Consider the following 24,876-nt stretch of genomic DNA (forward strand, 5'->3'; position numbering starts at 1 on the left):
ACCACAATAAAGTTGCCATTCTGGTCTACACTTTCTCTTTAGTTGCATAGGTTCTCATTCTCACTTTCACTCTCTCTCTCTGCCTCACACACACACACACACACATCAGTTGTCAGTATTAAATCTAACAAAATAAACTACTTCTGTCAGCAACTTTCATCCTTCCTTTACACCCTAAGCTGAATAGGTGAACATCAGTAGTGATTTATCGATTAGTAGGGTTTTATTGCAAGATTTGTCATAGCAAGTTTAGAAAAGCTGAGGTCTGAATTCCTCACCGAGAGCCAATGGTAAAGCTCTGATGCTTTTGCAGGAAGACAAATCTCTGCAAGGCAGCCAAAGTTTCGTTATTTCCTCCAGTAACAGGTATGGGGAAATGTTTTCTTTGTGCAAAAGTAGAATTGTATAGAAAAACTATCAATCTTCTTGGCTGGAAAAAAATGATTTCTCATTCTTCCATATACAGACAAGTTGTTGCTTTCTTGCTTCAGAATTATGTTATGTTTCTTGGTTAAATTGTGCAATAATGGGTTTAGTTCCCCCAACTGAACAGCATGATTCTACATAGGAGGCCAGCTCAGTAGCTAAAATGGTTATATAAGATTTGCTGCTAAATGAGCAGAACATCAGTGTTCTAAATAGTCACAAAAATCTGATTGTGGCATGAGCTTCCCACAGTGACAAACTCTGGTAGACTGGTAGACTCTTCTGGTGTGTTACATTGTATTCGCAATGGTGTTTGTCTGACAGAAAGAATTAAGCAAACACTCTAGTCGTGTTGACATTGGCTGCATCCTCCTACAGGTGTTCAATGGTGATCATGTAGCAGAATCAAGCGGGTTTAATATGGCTAATAAGCAATTTCCACAGAGAATTTTGGTGAGCCATTCCCTTGCTTCACTCTCTTCAGCCATTTCCTGTGTGTCCAAACCTCAGCAGAGCATCTGAGAAGGCTAATGAGGAAAGACGGAGCACTAAGAAGTTGCAGTGTTGTGCTCTGTGAAAACAAAGGGAGGAGCTACAAGCAGATGGTCCCATCTGTATACTGACACAGAGGAGATTCATGTTATCCATGTGCTTATCTAGTTACTCTGTGCTGTTGCTGACTGATATGTTGCTGATGTATTTCATGCATTATTTGTTGCTTGATGATGATGATGACACTGTGAAAAGAGACCATAGAATGGAATAAATCAGAGTAGTTTGGAGAGTTACCTAACTAAAGCCCTTTGTAGTGTATTGATATGACAACAGAATGACTTATTAACAGAATGACTTATTTAGGTGGTCAGAGATACCTGAGACAGATGATTAAATTCTCAGATTGGTTGGGGATAATCTTCTGTAATAGCTTTGAAAGAAAGGAACCAATATATCAAAAAGGAAGCAAATTATCAACTTATAATTGTTTGAGAGCAAGTGACAATATATCAAAAAAATATCCTAGCTATTAACAACCTGTGACTTTTTTGGTACAAAAGGACATTTAGCCTATTAAAGACTTATTCCTTTATTGTCTAATGAGTGAGAGAGAAGTAAGAACACCTTCAGAACAGAGTCAGGCATGGTCTCCGTTACAGAGTTAGATTGACGTAAGGCATGGTATTTTGAAGGAACTATGTCAGTGTCTATACTACAGCCATTCTCTGCTACACTGATATTATAACCCCGGTCTATGAGAGGCATAGGGCTTATATCAATGTAGATAGGGCAATGCACTATGTGTGTTGACACTTTGCTCTTACATAGCCAGGGGAGCTCTGAACCTGACAAGTAAGCTAATTCCCGGCTGCCCCACCTGATTGCTGACAGGTCTCCAATTCAAATCATGGGCTCCTGGCTTGAGCTGCTGCCTAGGCACTCCACTAAAAGCCCTGCTGCACTCTAGGGTCTGGGCTTGCTGTCAGGAGCACAGCATCTGACTAGACTCCAGCTGCAGATCTCTGCCACAGAAGCAAGAAGCCCTGGGCTGCTTCTTCCCTGTTCTCCACTCTTGGCTGGCTGTGGGAAGGTGAGGAGCCTCAGGTGAGGAGACCAGAGAGCAGCTGGGCTTATGGCAGGGAGCTGTGTAAAGTGGAGCACCCCAGCTCTCATCCCCCTACACAGTCCCTCTTCAGTCAGCAGAAGTGTTCTTGGTGAGGATATTCCCCATGGAGAGAAGGAGAGTAGTGTGGACATCAGTCACCGTTGTAATTACATAATAGCAAAGGCTGACTTACGATTGTAATGGAGCTATGCCCTCAGAGTGCACACATTTGGGGAATCAAAGGCTCATGAACGTGGAGTGATATGCCACCCATTCATTGGACTCACTTTGTTTGCATGTTAGGATGTGAAAAATGTCATGCTTATTGTGTGGCAATCTTCCTGGCATCGCACAGTTAAATTTCATTGAAGAGCGATGTTTCTGCATCACATTGCACCATCCTAGCTAACAAGCGAAGAACCTGTTGAAGTAAAGAGCCACAGTGTTAAAGTGACCTGTAGGCAGCTGTCCACTACAACAATTTTTAAATCAAGAATGGATGTTTTCCTGAGAGAGACGCTCTAGTTCAAACAAGAATTAATTCAGTGAAGTCCTATGGCTGGTGCCATGCAACTGATCAGATTACATGATCCCAGTGGTAACCTTCTAACCTTAACATTCAATCTATGGGGGGTTTAAAGGTTTTGCAGCTTTCGTGGGCTCCAGGACCAAATTAAGAATTTCTGGATCCCATCAATTCACCAATTTTTTTAATATGCTATGGGACTGAATCTTGCCTTTGGTCTAGTCATTGGCCAAGCCACACGACAGGAGGGGAGGCCCCATTCAGCTGGGTGGTACACTGGGTAAAACTCCTGTGCAGAAGGCTAGCACTAGACCTGTGCACCAGTTAAGCCCTATTCTGAGGACTCAGGTGATACATAAGCATTGTGTTACAACTGTGAACAAAGTGAATTTCAACCCAGACTTTAAAGATTAGGCTAATTTTACAGTCACTTCTGAATATATTCATAAATACAGTGTAAAATGTTTATCCTGAGAAGTCAGAGCCAAGGTATAAGCTTCTCAGTGTAACAGCAATACAAAAAATTCTTATTACAGTAAAGGCATTAATGCCTAAAAAACCTCCCTGACATACACAAGCAAGCAAGGCAACTCTGTGTTACCTAAAAATACTATACCTACCATTGGGGACTACATACAAATAATATGTACAAATAGTAATACAAATACCAATACAAATACCAATGCCAATTCTCAGACAGAGAATTATGTCAGCCTAATAGGAGAAAACTCAACTAGTCTCCCAGACAGTCCCAACTGTCTGAAGAGAAACAGAGGGTGAGGCAAAAATGAAAGCACAAAAAATAATACTCACCTGCTAGCTTGCTGACTTTAAAATACAGAATAGACATCATGAAGCATCTGAATTCTGAAATTAAATAAATCAGAAAGTTAATGTTTTCGTCTACTTTTTTATCCCCCCTCATACTTACTTATTCCATTTTTCAAAGTAATCTAATTAATAAGTGGAACACCCCACCTCTCTTCCACACATTTCAGCCCTCCCCAGGTAATCTGAGAGGCAGGCAATTTGAGCAAGGTAAACAACCTGTAGTCTTTGTTTCAGTGAAGGTAGTGTGATTTACTTCACGCAAAAGCAGGTTCTCAAGAATTTACTTTCATAATCGCACTGTTCTTTCATTAAAATGGTTATGCAAAATTCAAAGCTGTCCCAGAAAATGTTTGATTTCTTTGAGAGCTGTGTGAATTTTTGTAGAAGAACACAATATCATAGGAGGAAATATTTTCTGAGGTAGGAGAAAGATTTCTGTTGGAAGAAAAAAAGGCTGGGATTAGCCAGATTCTTATGCAAGGGAGAAGCCAATCTGAGAACAGTGTTGGGTTTCAAACATTGTCTTTTATCCCCTTCCATCTCAGACAGAGAATTATGTTAGCCTAATAGGATAAAACTCTCCCTGTCTCCCAGACAGTCCCAACTGTCTGAAGACCAACAGAGGGGCATGGCAGAGATGAAAGCAAAAAAAAAAAAAAATTTGGGATGATGAGAGTAAAGCCTGCAGCCACTGGATGAGGAACACTTAGGCTACGTCTACACAGCAGCCTTACTTCAAAATAAACTATTCCAGAATAGCTCTTGCGAAGTAGCGCCTATTCGAAATAGGAGCTGTTAAGATAGGGAAGAGTGCTTACTTCAAAATAACTAATTCAAAATAAGCACTATCTCAAGTCTTAATAGCACCTATTTTAAAATAGTTATTTCAAAATAGGCAGTATGTCTTCTGCAATGAGATTTACCAATTTCAAAGTAACACACCTGCTGTTTCAAATTTATTTTGAAATAGTTGTGTAGTGTAGATGACAATAAAGTTATTCCAAAATAACTGCTGTTTTCTCAAAATAACTTGGCAGTGTAGATGTGGCCTTACAGGGGAGGAGAAAGAATATGTCCTCCCCTTGGTTTGCACCTATGTTTTCAAAGAATAAACTAGTTTCAGAACCAGAGAGCCACCAGAGGCTAGACAAGAAATAAGAGTCAAAGAGACCTCAGATAAGTACAAACTTTATTAAAGGAACTACAAAGCTAGAAAAATTAATGCACGCATCATGCATGTTCTGGTGGACATGAAAAATCCTCTCACAGAAAAGTGCAATTACTTTAGTTTTATCCACGAAAGGATAAATCACATTGGGCAGATCTATACTAGACCTCAAAGTTGATCATAGATACACAATTTCAGCTACAGCAATCACATAGCTGGAATCGACATATCTAGGATTGGCTTATCTGGCTGTTCTCACTGAGGGATGTCGACAGCATAAACTCCCCTGTTGACCTCCCTAACCCTTTGTGAGAATGAGGAGTACAGGGATTGACTGTACAGAGATAGTTCGATTTCACACATCCCCACTAGGCAAGCAAAATTAAACCATGGGAGATGACCTTGACTGGGTCGATCTCCCAGTGAGTGTAGATGTATCCTTTGTTTCAAGATTCTTCATGTGACTGATGAGTTAAAACAATCTGATTTGTTAAAAATGTGCATACTTTATCATGTACGCAGGGCACTATCTCCTCTACATCTCATCTCACACCTCCAAAGGCGTTTCAGTGACGAAAGAAGTGGGCAGACACCTAGAGGCTTTTGAAAATCCCGCTAGTATTTACCCACATCTTCAGTGACTAAATGACTTTAGAAATCTGACCCTTTCATACCGCCAAACCCTCAGTGTGCTTTTCCCAAGAGACACCAAATCATGGCTACGTCTACACGTGCCCCAAACTTCAAAATGGCCACGCAAATGGCCATTTCGAAGTTTACTAATGAAGCGCTGAAATGCATATTCAGCGCTTCATTAGCATGCGGGCGGCAGCGGCACTTCGAAATTGACGCAGCTTGCCGCCGCGCGTCTCGTCCAGACGGGGCTCCTTTTCGAAAGGACCCCGCCTACTTCGAAGTCCCCTTATTCCCATCAGCTGATTCCCATCTCATCCCATTTGCGTGGCCATTTCGAAGTTTGGGGCATGTGTAAACACTGCCCATATGTGTTATTTAGCTATCTGTTCATCTGTCTGTCCAGGCAAGGTTCTACTGACCCCCCAACACACCATGCCAGCCCCATCCCCTCCCCCAGCCAGTATGGAGCCAGCCCAGCCCCCCAGCAGAGCCCCTTTCATACTATGCCAGCCCCAGCCCCTTTCCCAGCCAGCACAGGGCCCAGCCCAGCACCCAAAATGGAAACTCGTGCCCCCACACACTGTGACAGCCTCAGCCCTCTCCTGACCAGAGCAGGGCCCAGCACAGTCCCCAATTGAGCTGTTCCCCAGCCAGCACAGGGCCTGGCCCATACACTTTGGATGTGTATTACAACAAGTTTATGTCTAGAACTTTCTTTCACCACAACTTCTGCTTGCAAGCAGAGCTGAAACCAGCCCCTAGTATATTTAGAAAAGTCCTTCTGTCTCAAGATCAGTCTTGCTCTGTTTCTTATTCATATGTTTTCAATGGTTAACAGTTTTTTCTCAGATGCTTTTCCAAAATATCTTCCCACTTTACATTCAGATTAGTTGGATTTTCTGAGCATTCTTTCCCTAATACTCTTTCTTTTCTGATTGCAAGGCAATTCTGATATGTGCAAGTGCAGGAATGAGAAGAACCAGTGGCCTCTATCTATTCTAGTCCATTTTCAGCTATAAAAGTCTTACTTAGTGTCATGGATCTTTTATCATTCAATTCCAGCTTCTGTTGGTCACTAGATTAATTGCTCACCTAATTACTAGGAACAATAAAGCTATCCATATCAGTCTCAGAGAAGTATCATGTTAGTTTGTATGTTCACCAAAAAAAAAAGCAATCACAGGGGAGGTGGGGGAAGTTGGGGGCACAGCCCTTGGAGCTGGGGCACATGACTGAGGTCCCATCTCTCTCTCCCCTTACATCCTTATAGCTGTGCAGTCTGAGGGCCGGGCGAGCCCCACCTCACCTTCATGGGTGCCCAGCCCCTTCCAGCTCATCAGGCCAGGAATCTAGGACTGGCAGGGGAGAGGTCCATGGCACCTCCAGTACTGGTGCCTAGGTGGGCCTGTGCCCAAAGGCCATATCACCATGGCCAGAATGACAACGATGCCTACAAAGATGCCCTCCACTGCAAAAATGAACTGGTGGAGCGGCAGCTGTACCTGGATGAGATGGATCTGTCATGGCAGCACAAGGCCTGCGGGGGGGCAATCTAAGGATCATTGGTAGGGCCTTGAGGGAGCAGCTGGCCCAGTTTCCTGCCCCTGCCACCCCCCAGCCCACCTGCTGTTCCTGCCCCACTGTTTCCCTTGCCATCCATGCCCCTCCCACCACTCCTGCTCCTGCCTGATCTCCCACAGCCTTCATGGCCGACCACCACCCTGGCCAGCCCCCCCGCCCACTCCCCACCCCCAGTGGCATCTCCATGCCCATGGAGGACTAAAGCCTATCACCCCCCATCCCAGGCTCCCCCAATGTATATAGTTACCCCCATTCATCCCTGTAAATACTTGTTTTCATAGTTTTCATATTCCAAAAAGTTTCTGTAGTTCAGTAAATATTTTTTTTCCAACCTCTCCCCATGTCCTTCATTTTTGGGAGAGGGCAGAAGAGGTTGTGGTGGGGAAGGCATTAGGGGGGAGAAGGGCAGGAGGGGTTGTGGTGGGGATGGGGTGGGGCTGCAGGCCAGAAAACCCTGAGGGAGTGTCTGGGGGACGGTCACTGGGGCCCATGGGCAGTGCTTTCCCAGAGGGTCTCCTGGGTCTGCAGCCCATCACAGTGGGCTTGGCAGTTGGGGGCCATGGCCAGCCTTTCATACCCAGGCCAGCCTGAGCCATCCACCCGGGGAGGAAGGTCTCTTCCTTGGCTTCCAACATTATGGAGGTCACAGCACATCCCCACAACCTGGGGGACATTTTCCACCCTGAGGTCCAGGTACATGAGGAGGCACCAGAACCATGCCTTCAGGCATGAAAAGGCGCATTCCACCAGGTAGCATGCCCAGCCAAGGTAGCTGTTGAACAGGTCCTGGGTGGGGTCTGGGTGGCCTGTGTACAGCTACATGAGCCAGAGCTGCAGGGGGTAGGCCACATATCCCACCATGCACAAGGGTGTGGTGACATTCCTAGCTACAAGCTTCCACTGTGGGATATAGATGCCCACCTCCATCCTCTGGCAGAGGCTGGAGTTGTGGAAGTCCTGCGCATCATGGTCCCAGCCCATATAAATATCTATAAAGTGTCCCTTATGGTCCACCAGGGCCTGCAGCATGATGAAGTGGTAACTGTTACTGTTAATATAGCATTGTGATGTGGGTGCCATCTATGGTGCCAAAGCAGTGGGGGAAGCTAAGAGCAGCAAACCTGGCAATGGCTGCGTTCAGGTCCCCAAGTGTGCCCCAAGGCTTGGTTCTGGGATCAGTGTTGTTCAAGATCATTGCTAATGACCTGGATGAGGGACTGGATTGCACCCTCAGCAAGTCTGTAGACAACTCTAAGCTAGGGGGAGAGGCAGGTACATTGGAGGGTACAGATAGGATCCAGAGGGACCTGGATAAAGTACAGGATTCAGCCAAAAGAAATATAATACAGTTTATCAAGGAGGAGTGTAGAGTCCTGCACTTGGGACAGAAGAATCCCAGGCATTGTTATAAGCTGTGGACTGACTGACTAAGCAGCAGTACAGCAGAAAGGGACCTAGGGGTTATGGTGGATGAAAGGTGATATGAGTGAACAGTGTGGCCTTACAGCCAAGAAGGCTAATGGCATATTAGGGTGCATTAGAAGGAACATTGCAAGCAGATCTAGAAAAGTGGTTGTTCCCATCTATTCAGCACTGGTGAGACCACAACTGGAATATATGTCCAGTTTTGCGCCCCCCAGTATAAAAAGGATGTGGATGTGCTGGAGCAGGTTCAGCAGAGGGAACAAAAGTGATTAAGGCACTGGAGCACATGACCTATGAGGAGACGCTGAGGGATTTGGGCTTGTTTAGTTCACAGAAGAGAAGACTGAGGGGTGATTTAATAGCAGCCTTCAATTTCTGAAGGAGAGCTCTGGAGAGGATGGAGAGAAATTGTTCTCAGTGGCAACACGTGGCAGAACAAGGAGCAATGGTCTGAAGTTAAAGAAGGAGAGGAGTAGATTGGATATTCAGAAAAACTACTTAACCGGGAGGGTGGTGAAGCACTGGAATACATAGCCTAGAGAGGTGGTGGATTCTCCATCCCTAGAGGTTTTTAAGTCCCAGCTTGACAAGGTCCTGGCTGGGATGACTTAGTTGGGGGTGATCCTACTTGAAGCAAGGGACTGGACTGGATGATCTCCTGACATCCCTTCCAGCCCTATGATGCTATGATTCTATTACATGGATGACCCTCAGAAGTAGCAGCATGTTGATTGCCCTCATAACTTTCAGGGGACAGACAGTGGACACACTGATGAGTGCATGAAGGGGTTGTCCTGGCCCCAATGGGCTCCCCTGCCCTCTCCCAGCCCTCTTCTCCCCCCCACAAGCCCACCACCCCCACCATGAGGCTGCCTCTCTGGCAGCGGGTCTGTATGGGGGTGGGACATCACAGTCCCCCTCTCCACCCACTGCCCCATCCCTTCACACCCTCAACCCTTGCCCAGAATCCCCCTCCCACTTCCTCATGCCAGGCCAGCAAGCTGAGCATTCCTTACCTCAATGAGGACAGCCCTGATCGTCTACTTGACCACCCCAAATTGCTGCCCCACGGAGTGGTAGCTATCCAGGGTGGCCAGCCTCCACATGGGGATGTCTACGTGATTCTGAAGGGGTAGGGCAGGCCACATGCAGGTGACCTGGCATTGCTGCAGAGCTCCATAAATGTCTCCTTACACTCACAGAAATTCTGGAGCCACTGGACGTCATCCCACTTGCCCAACACCAGCTGGTCCCAAGGGGGGTAAGGCTCTGCCAGGGCCCTGCAAGGATGGGCTTCTCATTCCCAATAGCAGGTCTGTCCCACTGGAGGAGCTGGAAGGTGACTTCCATGAGGATGGTTAGCAGCCTGACCAGAGAGTGGATGCAGTGCTGGAGCTACTTTGGGTCTATGGCTGTGACCTAGCAGCTTGTGGTCCTTGCACTGGCTCTGCTTCACTTTGGTCAGCTTGGCAGGCCTCAGCATGTGCAGGGACAGGTTTTTGGGAGGAACTCTTTAAGGGAGCGTGTGGCCAGAGCTCCTGGAAGGGCTTGCCAGCCATAAGACCCAGTCCATCTTATTTCCTGACCCATTCTTTTGAAAAAGCAGCCAGGGATGTGTGGCTGCTCTCTATCAAAAGAGTGGATTGATTTTTCATTCCACTTCTTGTGTGTGGCCATGCTCTTTCAAAAGATGGTTTTTCAGAACATCTCTTCCAAAAGAACTTCTTTTGAAGGACTGCTGTAATGTATACAGCCCTAGCCATGCTGACCACTGTGGATGGCTGTGGATGCTCTGCTAATCATCAGGGTATCACTTGAATCTCTCCAGGGTGGCTGCCCAAGCACTCAGTTGACAGGGAGCATTATTCAGAATTAGTGTAAATGAAATTTAGTTACAGACTAGCCTGAAAGGTAGTTTAATCCCAGGCATATTGAGTTAGAAACTATTGTATCTGGAACCGTGACTGCACTGAATAAATATGGTGAACCAAGACACGATGTTCAATAGCTTCTTATCCAGGAAATGTATTTGTTCCATTCGCTGAATATTTTTCTGTGCTTTGTGATACTATTTACTAGTGCATGCATGTTTACCTCAGGCAATTGCCTGGAGAGCTTTGTGTGACTTGTTTTGCCTTTCTCTTTGGAATTTCACAAATACACCTTTGATTTTGGGCCACGTCCTCTGTGACTGAACAGACCTTGTCAGCTTTGGCCCAACTCATGACTAAGACCTCTCTTTAAACCCTCCTCTGAACCTCCTCACCCCACCTCACTCATCATCTGATGAAGTGGGTCTTTCCCCATGAAAGCTTATGCTCCAAAATATCTGTTAGTCGATAAGGTACCACAGGACTTGTTGTTTCTGAAGATACAGACTAATTTGGCTACCCCTCTGATGCTTGTCACCATGCAAGGCACTGCATTTAGCCGTATTGAATGGAAATCCATCAACCTCATGAAAAAAATTGTACACATACAGACAGACATCATCTTCCTCTCCAAATGCGAATGGTGGACATCTTTTTTTGCCCCACCACCATCACGAACTTGATACAGTTCTACAGGGATCTGGAAGCTTACTTTTGCCGTCTCCAACTCTAGGAATACTTCCAACACGACACTGAACAGCTCATGGACTCCCCCACTGGTTGAAATGACAGACTGGACCTATTCATAGAATACTTCTGCTGACACGTATAGGTAGAAATTGTGGAAAAGCAGCATTGCTTACCTCATAACCTCAGCCATGAAGAACACAATGCCATCAACAGCTCAGAAAACAACTCTGGCATTGCCATCCAAGAAGCTGACAAAGGAGGTGCTGTTGTCATCATGAATAGGACAGACTACCAAAAGGAAGCTGCCAGGCAACTCTCCAGTACCACATTCTACAAGCCACTGTCCCAGGATTCCACTGAGGAGTACACAAAGCAACTACAGCATCTGCTCAAGACCTTTTCTACAAAAACATAGGAACAAATCTACACAGATACACCCCTAGAACCGTAATCCGGTTTATTCTATCTACTACCCCAGATCCATAAACTTGGGAATCCTGGATGCCCCATCATCTCAGGCATTGGCACTCTCATTACAGGATTGTCTGGATATGTGGACTGTCTACTCAGATCCTATGTTCCCAGAGCTCCCAGCTTTCTTTGAAATGCCACCAACTTCCCTAGGAAACTACAATTCATCGGTTACCTTCCTGAAAACACCATCCTGAAAACACCATCCTGGCTATCATGGATGTAGAGAACATTTACACCAATATCCCTCATAAAGGTGGACTTCAAGCTGTTAGGAACATTATCGCTATTGACGCCAAGGCACAAATGGTGGCACAGCTTTATGACTTTGTCCTCACCTACAATTATTTCAGATTTGAGGACAATTTATACCTTCAAATCAGTGACACTGCTATGGGTGCCCACATGGCCCCTCAGTATGCCAATATTTTTATGGCTGACCTGGAACAATGCTTCCTCAGCTCTCATCCCCAAGTACTCCTCCTCTACTTGCGCTACACTGATGACATTTTCATCATCTGGCCCCCTGGGAAAGAGGCTCCTAAAGAGTTCCGTCATGATTTCAACTTTTCCACCCCACCGTCAGACTCTGCCTGGACCAGTCCACACAAGAGATCCACTTCCTCGACACTATTGTGCAAATAAGTGATGGTCTCACAAACACCACCCTATACTGGAAACCCACAGACCATCATGCTTACCTACAGGCTTCCAGCTTCCATCCAGAGCACACTACAAGATCCATTGTATATAGCCAAGCACTAAAATACAACTGCATTTGCTCCAATCCCTCAGACAGAGACAAACATCTACAAGATCTTTATCAAGCTTTCCTGAAACTACAATACCCACCTAAGAAAGTGAAGAAACAGATTGACGGAGCCAGACATGTACCCATAAGCCACCTACAACAAGCCAGGCCCAACAAGGAAAACAAGAGAACACCACTGGCCATCACATACAGCCCCCCACTAAAGCCTCTCCAGAGCATCATCAATAATTTACAACCCATCCTGGACAACGATCCTTCACTCTCACAAACCTTGGGAGGCAGGCCAGCGCTCTCCTACAGATAGCTTGCCAGCCTTATACAAATTCTCACCAGCAACTATAGATCACGACACAGTAACTATAAACCTGGAACCAATCCCTGCAACAAACCTCGCTGCCAACTCTGCTCACATACTTACATCTAGCATCACAGGACCTAACATCAACCACACCATCAGCGGCTCTTTCACCTGCACATCTACTAATATAACATATACCATCATGTGCCAGCAATGCCCCACTGCAATTTACGTTGGCCAAACTGGACAGTTTCTACATAAAAGAATATAGTAGCATCCTTCAGTCTACATAGACTATGGAACACGCCCTTTGTAGTTCCGTTTGGCATCCTCATTTGCAGCGTCGGCTGTGACTGTGAAAACCCACATGAGAATGACAGTCCTTGCTGCATCTGTTGCATGTGTAATGGGTGTCTGGCAGGTCCTTGCTGTGCTTTCTGTGGGCTTGCTTCTCCTTTGCTAGCTGTCTAATCCTCAACTCACCCTTCTGAAGGCCCTTGTATAGTTCTTGCCTCCATCTGCTGCGATCGTCTGCCAGCTCCTCCCAGCTGTCTGAATTGATGTCTACTTCCCTGAGGTCTCTCTTGAAAACATCTTTGTAGCGCAGCTGGGGGCATCCAGGAGGTCTTTTGCCAGAGGCTAGCTCACCATACAGGATGTCTTTTGGGATCCTTCCATCATTCATCCTGTGGACGTGGCCAAGCCAGCGGAGCCACCGCTGCCTGAGGAGGGTGTGCATAGTTGGGATTCCAGCTTGCTCAAGGACGGTAGTGTTGGACACTCTGTCCTTCCACGATATTCCAAGAATGCGCCTGAGGCAGCGCAAGTGGAAGACTTTCAGCCTCTTTTCCTGGCAGGCGTACAGGGTCCAAGTCTCGCTGCCGTAAAGGAGGGTGCTGAGGATGCAGGCTCTGTAGACTTGCATTTTGGTGTGAGTGTACAGCTTATTGTTATTCCACACTCTCTTGCTGAGTCTGGACAGAGTTGTGGCTGCTTTACCAATCCTCCTATTTAGCTCAGTCTCCAAGGACAGGGTGTCAGTGATGGTGGACCCGAAGTAAACGAACTCGTGGATGACCTCTAACGTATAGTTGTCAATGCTGATTGATGGAGAATCAGCAACGTCCTGAGCAAGTACATTTGTCTTCTTTAGGCTGATGGAGAGCCCAAAGTCCTTGCATGCTTTGGAGAACCGATCCAGCAGCTTCTGAAGCTGGTCTTCTGTGTGTGACACGACAGCAGCGTCATCTGCGAAGAGCATATCTCTGATGAGGACTTCCCGCACCTTAGATTTAGCTTTCAGCCTTGCAAGATTAAACAGTTTCCCATCAGATCTTACGTGCAAAAAGATGCCCTCTGTTGAAGATCCAAAGGTGTGTTTAAGGAGGTGTGGGAAGAAGATCCCAAACAATGTCGGAGCAAGGACGCATCCTTGTTTGATACCACTCCTGATGCTGAAAGCATCTGATAATGTGCCATCGTATTGGACGGTTCCTCTCATGTCTTCGTGGAATGAGTGGATCATCTTGAGTAACCGTGGCAAACAACCTATCTTGTGGAGCAGTTTGAACAGTCCATCCCTGCCGACCAAGTCGAAGGCCTTGGTCAGGTCGATGAAGGCTATGTAGAGTGTCTTCCTCTGTTCCCTGCATTTCTCCTGCAGCTGCCTCAGAGAGAAGACCATGTTGATGGTAGATCTCTCTGTGCGGAATCCGCACTGTGATTCAGGATACGCCCTCTCAGCAATCTTCTAGAGTCTGCCGAGGATGACGCAAGTGAACAGTTTACCAGTGATGCTTAGGAAGGAGATTCCACGGTAATTGTTGCAGTTGCTTCTGTCTCCTTTGTTCTTATACAAGGTTATGATGTTAGCGTTGCACATGTCCTGTGGAACCTCTCCCTCTCTCCAGCACAGGCACAGTTGCTCGTGTAGGGGTTCCAGGAGAGTGTCTGTGGCACACTTGATTACCTCTTGTGGTATACCATCCTGGCCTGGGGCCTTTCCTACTGCAATGTTATCAATGGCTTTCTTCAGTTCATCCACAGTTAGTTCCTGGTCCAGTTCGTCCATTACTGGTAGGAGTTCGACAGCATCGAGGGCTGAGTCGACCACAATGTTCTCGCGTGAGTACAGCTCAGAGTAGTGCTCGACCCAGCACTCCATCTGTTTGGCTTTGTCAGTGATGACTTCATCAGATTTGGATTTCAGAGGTGCCATCTTGTTCTGGGTGGGTCCTAATGCCTTCTTGATGCTGTCGTACATTCCCCTGAGGTTACCAAAGTCAGCACTGGTTTGGATGCGGCTGCATAGCTCGAGCCAGTAGTTGTTGGCACAGCGCCTGGCCAACTGCTGTACTGTTTTTCTGGCTGCTCTGAGCGCTTGCAGGGTATTCTGGCTCGGCGAATGTTTGTACTCTAGGAGCGCAGCGTGCTTTTTTTCAATGGCTGGAATCATCTCATTGTAGTTAGCTTCGAACCAGTCATTTGTGTTTCTAGCTCTTCTTCCAAATACTGACAAGGCCGTGTTGTACATTGTATCCCTCAGATGCTGCCATCTGGATGTCACATCAGCACCGACAGGGTTGCTGCGCAGATTCTCCTCAAGGGTCAGTGTGAACTTTTCAGCTCTCTCTGAGTTAGCCGTCTTTGTGGCATCGATTTGGGGCCTTCCAGTTGGTTTAGAGTGGTGCAGCTTCTTGGCAATCACCTTGAGTTTGGAGCAAACTAACGACTGATCTGTATCGCAGTCAACACTATGATAGCTGCATGTCAGAAGGACGTTTTTGAGGTTATCACATCTAGCGATGACCACGTCTAGTTGATGCCAGTGTTTTGAGTGTGGGTGTCTCCATGACACACTGTGCTGTGGCTTGGTTTGGAAAAATGTGTTTGTGATGCACAGATTGTGGTACGTGCAAAGTTCGAGAAGATGCTGACCATTTTCATTCATTTTTCCCACACCGAAGTGGCCTAAGCAGGAAGGCCATGAGTCACGATCAGCTCCAACTCTCGCACTGAAGTCACCCAGAATGTACAGTTGTTCACATAAAAGAATAAATGGACACAGATTAGACATCAGGAATGGTAAGAAAGAAAAACCTATAGGAGAACACTTCAATCTCCCTGGACACTGAGTAACAGATTTAAAAGTAGCAGTCCTACAACAAAAAAACTTCATAAACAAGCTCCAGAGAGAAACAGCAGAGCTGCAATTCATTTGCACACTTATCAGCCAAGGACTGAACCAAGACTGGGAGTGGCTGGCAATTACAAAAGTAGTTTCTCCACTCTTGGGCTATGGCCACACTTGGCCAAAACTTCAAAATGGCCAAATCAAAGAATACTAATGAATTAAATATTCAGTGCCTCATTAGTATTTGCATGCTTCCTGCTGCTTGGTGCAGCTACATGGGGGTCGTTTTTGAAAGGACCCTGCACATTTCGAAATCCCCTTATTCCAAAAAGAGGGGACATGCTAATGAGGGATTTCTGCAGATGCTAATGGGTGCTGCTGTGAATATGCAGTGCCTCATTAGCATAATGGTGGCCACATGCAATTTGAAAGTGCTGCTTTCAAAACGCATGCCGCCCGTGTAGCCAGGGGCCTTTCGAAAGGACACCCCTGATTTCAAAAGCTCCTTCTTCCCAAAACCAAATAGGAAGAAGGGGCTTTCAAAGTCAGGGGGTTCTTTTGAAAGGCCTCTGTCTACACAGCTAGCGTGCGTTCCCAAAGCAGCACTTCTGAATCGTGTGTGGCCACCATTATGCTAATGAGACACTCCATATTCATGGCAACGCCTCATTAGCATCTGCCAAAATCCCTCTTTAACATGTGCCCTCCAGAAGGAGGGGGCTAGTGTAGACACGGCCGTTGTGTTGTATAGATGCTCACAAAGCTACTTCAAAATATCCATTATTCCAAAATAATTTGCTGTGTAGACAAACCCACAGAAAGCTCCTAGGTATCATGCAATGCCCCAAGTTTTCACCAGAGGAGGAAAAACATTTCATATCCTAAAGCTGGTTTCCTCCTGTGGCAGGCCACTGCACGGTGAGCACTCTGACCTGTCCCCACCATTTATGTCTATGTATGCCGCTAAAACATATTTCCTGCACTAGGCTGAGGTGGATGTGCATAGTGTCATAAAAATAAAATATCTCTGGTGCCCATTTTGAACTAGTTTTCTAAAACCACAGCAATGAAACCATGGAAAAGCAATTCTTGAGAATGTTTAAAAATGCAGATACAGGAACAATAGCATTCTGTTCCTTGAACATATATGTCAGTGAGTTTTTGTCATAGTTTCATCTGAATTTTGCCTGTCTGAAAATTAAGGCCCCAATTCAGCAAACAACTTCTCTTTAGCACACCACTGAAGCACATGCTTAACTTTAAGTCCTGTTAAAGTCAACTGAGTCCCCAATTCTTATCAGACAGAATCCAGTTGGTGTTATACCATTGAATTAACTGGCTTCCAGATCCATCCTGGAGTCAAGACTGCCCCCCCCAAGTATCTAACTGCATTATTAATATCTTTCTTCTTACCTTTGTCAAGAAAAAATGGTGGTGTTTGACAAGACAGTGCAAAATATCTAAATAAAAATAATCTTACTGTTACTTGTGAATGCTATGGCTGCTCTGTTTCTTAATATATACTAAAAACAGAAACATCAGCATTATTTTGCAGAGAGCCATCTATGGAACCTCATAGATGGAACCTCAGTTCCGAACTATTTCTAACGGGAATTGGTATCTAAAGCTAGAGCTTGTCAGGAAAGGTTCAGCTAAACACCTTTTCATCAGAAAATTCTGATCCATCAACAATTCCCGTTTTCTAGTTTGAAACTGTTTTTCATTTTGAAATGTGAAATAGTAATCATACATCTGGTTTTTAAAATCAAAATAAAATAAAAATAATCAGCATCAAACAAAATATTTCGACCTGATCCAATATTATTTTCCCATGTCAGAACTTTTGAAATTTCCACATATTGTCCCAAAATGGGATGAGAAGAAAAATCTAAAAAATCAAATGTTCATGGGCCAGGAAAGCAGTTTCCCCTTCTAGTGCTATCTAAAGAATCATTAGGCAAGTTTGAAAACCACACCCAAGGGTAGTTTCCTAATCACAAGGCCACAGTTTTCAAAACAATTGAGGCACCCCATGCTAGGCATATGAAGTTTGAAAAATTTGTCACATTTTTAGTCTAGATCAAATTTTGATACTGTTGAACATATTTAATTCTACTGCTCATCTAGATGAAATATATCAGAAGTTGATCTTTAATTTTTCAATAACATATATTTCTATAATGCTTTGACTAGTGCTGAAGGACTTTTTGAAATTAGAACATACCAGGTAAGTATTGAAGGTTGTTATTTAATAATAATGAAACCTGTACATTATTTTCTCCTAGAAGAAATGGTAGAGTAAGTTTTACTTTCTAATCACATAGAAATACTCTTTTACAAGTGACCTCTGTGGAAAGGTATGGCTATTCCCTGAGAACAGTGCAAGAACAGAAGACAAATTGGTGAATACAAAAAATGGCATGTAATGAGAAAAGAGCTTTGCATGTGTACCTCATAAGGGATTTATATAGCAACTAATTGTGCAGCAGATAACATTTCCAAGAATCAAATTACGCACCATGAAAAAAATGGCACTCAAGAGAACTAACACTATAGACAGCTTGTGAATCATAAAGCATTTCTGTACACAATCCTGAGAATCCTTTGGAATCTGACGGTACCACCGAAAGGCCATTTGTCATGCTGTGACATTCTAATGAAGTCCAGCCATAGGGCCCAGAGCTTTTCTACTAAGTGTCAGTGGCAAAACTGCCATTGACTTCAGTGAGAACACGATTGGATCCCAACATTATAAATTCATCGCAAACAGATGAGTTTTCTGACAACTGATTTAAAGACAGAGTGTTGGTAGATGGAGGCAGTTATTTTTTTACTATCTGTTCTGAACTGTATCATTGTTATTATTATTAATTGAAAGTACAACATTTAAGGGCTAGATTCTGTTGGGAGCTCTATGGTGAGTGTGGAGAGGGCCTGAGGTTGCCTGACCCCACCAACATGACCTGTCCCAGTTAAACCTCACCCCTCCTATCCATAGGACTTCTGGGGCAGCGCCCCTGGGGACCCCCAAAAGACTGGAGTGGCCACCCCCCTCGGTCTGGCTGTAATCAACCTGGTTCTGACCAATGTCCACTCTATGCACTTGCACAGGTTCCCCACCTCAGGACGCCACACCAACTGAGAAGCAAACACGACTGAGCAGCATTGCAGTGCCATGCCACTCACTCAAATCTGGCCAAGCTGTACCTTCATCATGGAGGGGCAACCAAACTAGACCTAAGCTGCACTGTGGCTCTGAGTCCCTCTGTCATGATAGCATAAGGCTATGTGAGGGCAGAGCTAACCATCTGGGATCATGAAGAGGATTTGGATTTCTCCTAGCCTGAGATAGGATGGAGTGCTGAGCTGGGAAAGCATCACTGAGTGACCAGAAAATCCTGGCTGCAGTAGGTGAGGGGCTGAGGATGACTTGTTGGTGAGCTGCGGCAGGAGTGGAGAGAGCTGAGGAGTGATAAAGACACTGTGGGAGAGTGAGGATTTTGGGGGCAGTTTGCTGAGTTGTGGATGCTGAGAGGGGAATGTAGGAAATTGGCACTGGTGGGGTTGGGGCCTGGAATGTTGGGGGTGAGTGAGTGATGCTGGGTTCGGTGTCTGGTAGAGGAGAGCTGGCAGGACAATGGTGAACAGGTTTATATATCAGAGCTTCTGGGCCTTTGGGGTGTGAAAGTTTCAAGGTCTGTGAGTAGTGAGGTTTGCGTGGGTTGGCATGCAAAGGACATTCAGGGGCCTTCATGGGAGTGAGTAGAAAGAAGCTCTGTGGAGTAGGGTATATATGTGTAGGGAGTTGTCTAGAAGACATGGGGAGGGTGCAGAAGGCCACAAAATTCTTTAGGCCTTGAATCCCTATGCCAATGGCTGATATGGCTGATCCACATTCTCCGAGACGCTGATAAGGTACATGGATCTTCCAGTATGGATGTCACTAGAGGGTCTGATCCTATATGCACAGTGAAGCAGAGGACGAGGAGAGTCATTGGGGTTTCTAATTTTTTTAAATTAATCAACAGCTGTCAAAAATTAATGCTTAATTAATTCATTATAATTAAGCCTGGTCTTTTATCATGACAAAAAGTTACAGGGCATATTGTTTTGACCTAAGCATTCAATAATTTTCAATACAAATCAAAACTAACATTCCTCATAACTTTTAGCTATGACTAGCTCATAATAAACCATTCATTTTAGACAGCAATAGGCTATTTAGTTTGCTAGGGGGTAAGGAGGACATAAGCCAACACTGACATTTTTGTGCCAGGTGAAATGGCCTCTAAATATGTTCCTTGTAGCTAGATCATATTGAATTTAGTCACTATATCATAATGTCACAATCTCTCCTCACCTACCTGAAGCGTTTTTGATGTTTTACTCAAATTCATAGTGATGGAAATAATGTGCTCCTAGAGTGGAGAGAAAAATGCTTTATGACCCTGGGAAAGACAGTTAATAAATCAACATTACCATATTCTATAATTTTATTAAACATGGTTTAAAGTCAAGTATTAAGTCTTTGAGGGAGCACTCTTTTATGATATATTTTTCAAAAGTGTGGTGCTGAGGAGCCTCTGCTGTAGAGTAATTTTCATGTGGCAAGGGTAATGGGGAATTCAAATTAAGATTTTTCAAGCATTAGCTCAGTAGACATCCCAGTGCTTGAGCGGTGTGCACCATGTAAGCTATTTGAGATCAGACTGTGATACGTATTGAAGAAAGACAGAAAAAAAGAGGACCTATAGACCAGTCTTGAAAACCCTTATTGGTGTAATTAATTATCATTCAATCAAGTAGTTTCAGTGACTTCAACGGCTTACTTCAATTAGAATTATACATGAGTAAGGGTTTTCAGGGACTGATTTTCACAGACAGGCAAGTGTCTAAAGATGCAGAAAGGCACCTAATAGAATGTTTTAAATGTGCCTAAATAGATTAGGCAACTAAACCCCATTGATTTAAATGGGAAATAGACACCTTATCCTGTTAGCTATTTTTGAAAATTTCACATTTGCATATCTTTGCAAATTGTATCTTATTTTGCACTACTAGAGTCAATTGGCATTTGAGTTCAGTAGAAGTAGGATCAGGGCTCCACTCAGAGGCAGCATGCTCTGTTTGTCTTTTCTAAAGAATTTCCAGAAATTCCTCAGTTCTAATCTCACTTTGGCTACCAATTCACTTTGTGGCCTGGTGTAAGTCACACAGGTTTTGATCTGGCTGCCTGTGAAATAAATGTTGAGCACTGGAATGAAGCCATGGAGTGACTCTTAATACACACATCTCTGAGAACTGGAAGGGACCTTGGGAGGTCATCTAGTCTGGTCCTCTGCCCTCTTGGCAGGACCAACCACCATCCCTGACATCTATTTGCCCCAATCCCTAAATGGCCTCCTCAAGGGTTGAGCTTGCAACCCTTGGTGAAGCAAGCCAATATTCAAACCACTGAGCTATCCCTCCCCCAGCCTCAATGATAATCTCCTAGAAGGGGAAGGGACCTCAGGAGAGCATCTAGTCCAGTCCCCTGCCCTCTTAGCAGGACCAGGCACCATCCCCAACATCTATTTGCCCCAGTCCCGAAATGGCCTCCTCAAGGATTGATCTCACAACCCCAGGTTTAGCACGCCAATGCTCAAACCAAATGGGCGTTTCACCGTTGATCAGGCCTTTAATCACTTTGTTTCCCTGTTTTCACATTTATAAAACTGAAATAATGGTATTTACACACCTAAAACAGTGTGACTTTAATAAGCTAATGTGAGCAAAGTGCTTGAAAGATGCGTATCACTAAGTATTATTGTTGAAGAGGGAATGGCTATCTGAGCTTTAAAAAATCTTGGTGTTTTTTCCCTATCTTTTCAGAAATTACTGGTGTTACAACATGACCTGTCTTAGACACCTCTCCTTCTGAACATTTAGATGCTGCCAGGTTATTGATATTAAATAATAATATTCATAAACTCATCTGTTGTGCCTGGCCTTCCATCCTAATTTACAATATCTCCAGTTACTTCTGCCCTCTGCTTCACTGTTAAATTCCTTCTATTGTATCTGTCCAATTTATATTGTTCCTCAGGCAGCCATCTAAACTAGATGTTTTGTAATACACCATGGACATTTACAAAGCAGTATGCTAATAAAAATAATACCTCATATATATGTACTGTTATGTACTTTCAAATATTTGAAACAACATGGACAATCACATTGACTAGTAATGACCATTGCATTTCACAGAGCTTAGACTTCTGTCCTTTTCCAATAAATACCAAGACCAACTCTTGACACTCTGTTGTTCAGAAGGCCAGAGCAGAGCTAGGTAAACAGCTCATGGCACATTGCTTACCTGATGAAGTGTGACACTTTTTCTTTTTTTTAAGTTGTCTGCAAAATTTTCTGACATGTTCTTTCCCTTACCCAACTAGCTGGGATCAGGTACCTAGTCACTGTTTTCCAGACATGCTGGTCCAGTGCTCATCCATATCAATTCCATCCTCCCATACATAGTCTGTCCACCTTCCTCTTCTTCTTCACCCATCAATTCTAGTTTCAAAACCTTCCTTATCAGGATTTCCTTAACCCATCCCTCATATATGACCATAACATATCAGCCCCTCACCTGCAATTTCTCTCTAATAATGATGATACCAGTCTCATTCCTGAAGACATTATCCTGCATTGTGATCCTGCCAACTCACCCCAGTCGTTGCTCTCACACATTTCATGTCAATGGCTTCATGTTTTTCATGTGCCTTTCTTTCATTGCCTATGTCTCTGATCCATATATAAGAGCTGGTCTTACCACACAGCTTTGTGTAGTTCTCTCTTAGGTAGTCTAGGCATCTGTTTGTCATAAATCATTTCACTTGTTTCAGACTTCCCTGGTGCTCAGCAGACTTGCTCTTGATTATTCCATTTGTGACTAACCAGCCCCATAGGAACTGAAACAGAAACTTGATTTAGGCACTGGCCCTCAGTTTTGAAGTTGTCTTGGAGCTGTGCAAATCACCTGTGTGACTTCAATTTTTTTCTTTACTCATTTTGAAGCCAGAGTTTATTAGTTCCCTCTTCTAGGCAACTTGTTCAATAGCTATCCCCTATATTGATCAGTTTTGTACTGCCTTTCATTTGGGTTTGCTTACTTTTGAAGTCTATGACAATTATGAATAGTAACAGACTAAAGGTACATCTTCACTACTAGGAAGACTGATGCTGCCATGGTCAATTTTCTGGAGTCTGATTCAGCGCACCTGGTTGTGATTGCACTAAATCAAAATCACAAGACATGTCTGTCAGTGCCCTTCATTAGCAGTAAGGGAAGTCGATGGGAACATTCACTCCTGTCAACCTCCAATAGAAGCTCGAATTAATGTATGTAGACTCCAGGTAAGTAATTAACTTAGCTGCGTATCTTAATTCAATTTTCCCTGTTAGAGTAGACCAGGCCTAAGCACTGAAGGTTGGTGGAACCCAGCCTTCACCTTGAAATGCTCTGCTATAATGAAAAGCAGCACCCTTTTTATCTTGGAGTCATCATACATACCCATCAACTGGACAAAAACTTCTGGCATAGAATAGTAATAGAGGCACCAGCTTTCACTTAGGTACTTTCTTAAGTGATTTTTCCAAAGCAATGGAAGCCTATTCCCCTCCAGCTTCTTTTCTATCAACTATCTAGCACTGAACAACAATCTATATTCCTGCTTCCTCTTCTGTAGCCAAAATGCTCCTTTCCTAAAATAGGTTCCACTGTTTCGTGAATGAGACTATCTGTGATTCTCGCTAACAGTTTCCTGCAGAAGCACAATTTCTCGGTATTTCCAACAGTTGCCTATGTCACATTTTTGTATGGACTTGCTCAGTCTTTTGGAATATTCATCTCCTTACAAACTATGCCTAGGACTCCCATGAGTCAGCATATGCCAACCTCTCTTAGGATTTCAGTGTTTTCTGCTTTGACTTTATCCAGGCCTGCTGCCTTGCTGGGCGTCATCTTCAGCAATGGGGCCTTGATGTCTGCTCCTCATAGGTAGCCAAAATCCTTAATTGTTCATGCAATTTTTCTTAAACAGTTAGCCCAAATTATTCAATGGAATATTTTTTTTCTCTTTCTTGGTCTGTGAACAGTGTGTTGGAGACACACATCCTATGTTTTGTTTCTGGTTGTGAATTCTAATGGTCAAATTCTGATGACCAATCTGGCCTCTTTGTGCTGCTGTGACAGCAGAAAAGATGGGGTGTTTCAAAAGCAGATAGAGCTCCATAGCTGGGGTTTCCCCTGGTATTGGAATGAGGCAGAATCTACAGATGGCATAGACCTGTGGTTGCCATTTGCTCTGCCACCCTGCCCTGGAACCTGGCATGGGAGGTACATCAGCACACAAAGGGGCATGCCAGAGAGCCACTTTCCCCCAATGACCTCCAGGTGAAAGATAATCCATGAGGCCTTCCCATTCTCTGAAGCTGTACTTTATAGCAGTCCCCAAGGTTGCCTTAAAGAATGCTGAACCAGTGTAGAACTAACCTGAGAATCCGGGAGCCGCAAGCACATCACAGTAGAGAATCTGCGTTTTTGGTTCAAGTTTCTGGTGCAAGTAGCCCTAATTACACATTCAACATGCACTTTGCAAAATGTTCTGTACTATTCATTTTAAATTCACTGTCTCAGCAAGTATTCCTGCCAGTCAATTAATTTTCCAGACTAAAGAATGGAAAGTAAACACAAAAGCAATGCGAAGTGAATTCCCTTATAAATATAGATATATTGCATGCTTGGTAGAGTGGGGTTGTGGGGCTGCTTTTGGAGGTGGGAGTAGTTCTAATCTGGAAGGACATTTCCTCTCTTCATGCCTGAAAGAGAGAGGATAAATTACATGAAAATAAACATAACATTCATCCTGAGCACTGTATTGTCATAAAAAGACACACATTTCTGTGATAGGTCATGCACTTACGAAAATGAGCATTAACAGAGAGGAAGCCGTGCTAGTCTATACACTATCTGTCCCACGAAAACTCACCTAATAAACTATTTTGCTAGTCTTTAAAGTGCTACTTGACTGCTTTTTGTTTTGAAAATGAACATTCTTTTCCTTAGTGCATGCAGCTGACTTCATATAAATATTTTGTAGTTTTGGTCCATTTGTTCAGAAAAGCCCTTTTTTTCCCTCTCTCAGCAGGCTTTGCACAATAGTATAACAATATCTTTCCTCCTTCATCCCTTTCCTCTCATCTCTGCACATACACATACACACTCACACATTTTAGAGTCCGTCTTATGACCTGATATGACAATGCATTACCCCAAGGTAGTGTCCATTGTATACGACTTACAAAGTCCCTTAGGCTAGAGCTAAAGCAGTTCAATTCCATTCCAGATTAAACAAATCAAGATGAGGCAAACTTCAATACACTGTTACAGTGAGTTCTGATCTCTTCT

The 24,876-nt window shown here is 44.2% G+C and overlaps 1 long non-coding RNA gene across 1 annotated transcript; it reads right to left on the reverse strand.

Annotated features, from left to right (window-relative positions):
• Positions 1-256: 256 nt before the first annotated feature.
• LOC142023211 (uncharacterized) lies at positions 257-19,848 on the reverse strand. Its single transcript, XR_012648165.1, has 4 exons — positions 19,793-19,848; positions 3,366-3,419; positions 2,314-2,447; positions 257-1,163 (listed from the first exon to the last, which is right to left on the reverse strand). It is a non-coding gene; the product is annotated as an uncharacterized LOC142023211 (long non-coding RNA).
• Positions 19,849-24,876: the final 5,028 nt, after the last annotated feature.

The sequence above is a fragment of the Carettochelys insculpta genome, chromosome 1 (assembly GCF_033958435.1).
Source record: "Carettochelys insculpta isolate YL-2023 chromosome 1, ASM3395843v1, whole genome shotgun sequence".
In the NCBI taxonomy this organism is placed as follows: domain Eukaryota; kingdom Metazoa; phylum Chordata; order Testudines; family Carettochelyidae; genus Carettochelys; species Carettochelys insculpta.